We start from the raw sequence: 1,348 nt of genomic DNA, 5'->3' as shown, positions 1-1,348 counted from the left end.
GCCGGACTACAAGTACCGGCATGCTCTGCGCCGCCGGAGCGCGGCTTGCGGGGGAGATGTATTCTGGGAGTTGTAGTGCAAGGGACGGGGCAGCGGGGTGGTCCCGCTGCTGTCCTGGGATAGATGCACCGAAAAACATCGCCGAAGGAATCCGGTTTGTGAGAGCGGCACGGCTTGGTGTGAGGTGCCGGGAATATCGACGGGTTTTGAGCATCATGCTGTGCAGGAGTCTAGCAGGCATTTGTTTCACAGAACCCAGTGGCTGCACCGTAGTGTGTGGATAATTATCAATTATCAGCGATGCTGTAGTTGATAACAATAGGTATGATTGATAATCATCTGTTGAGCCTAAGGCAGACCGAGAAAGGTGTGCGTGAGACAAGGGTGCTCAGCGGGGGTATAGAAAGGGTATGTGCCACGCTGGGAGAGCATGACAAGGAGCCACCATGTCTTGCTAAAAAGAATGAGGGAATTGCATCAAAGCAACATTTTGGAGCAACAACTTACTTTACTAATTGAGAAGGTTGTCACAAATTGATACATAATAAACACAATTTAAAGTAGAAGATAGATATTATATTGCACCCTTCTGTTGGTTTACTTTTTGTGCAATCTATTTCTTCGCTTGTCAAACCTTCCACTCCTTGAAATGTAATCTGCTTGTTTCAAAAAGCCTATTAAGCATCACATAGCAACAAGCTATTCTCCTGTAGCAGTTACAGTTGTGTAACCATTGAATGCTTTCTACCTTTCCTCCCATCAATAAATCAATACCTGCAATGCAGGTATAGGAGAGTACAGAATCATAGAATCACAGAATTAGCCAGGTTGGAAGGGACTTCAGAGATCATCAAGTCCAACCCTTGACCCACTGGTGCGGTTGCTAGACCATGGCACTGAGTGCCCCATCCAGTCTCTTTTTAAATGTCTCCAGGGACGGAGAATCCACCACCTCACTGGGCAGTCCATTCCATTGCCTGATCACCCTCTCCGTAAAGAAATTCTTTCTAATATCTAACCTAAATCTCCCCTGGCACAACTTAAGACTGTGTCCTCTTGTCTTGTTGAAAGTTGTCTGGGAAAAGAGACCAACTCCCACCTGGCTACACCCTCCTTTCAGGAAGTTGTAGAGCGCGATTAGGTCTCCCCTGAGCCTCCTCTTCTTCAGGCTGAACAGCCCCAGCTCTCTCAGCCTCTCTTCATAGGGCCTGTGCTCGAGTCCCTTCACCAGCCTGGTTGCCCTCCTTTGGACCTGCTCCAGGACCTCGATATCCTTCCTAAACTGAGGGGCCCAGAACTGGACACAGTACTCGAGGTGTGGCCTCACCAGCACTGAGTACAGGGGCAG

This window comes from Heliangelus exortis, chromosome 2 (genome assembly GCF_036169615.1).
Source record: "Heliangelus exortis chromosome 2, bHelExo1.hap1, whole genome shotgun sequence".
NCBI lineage: Eukaryota > Metazoa > Chordata > Aves > Apodiformes > Trochilidae > Heliangelus > Heliangelus exortis.
This window is presented reverse-complemented; position numbering follows the sequence as displayed.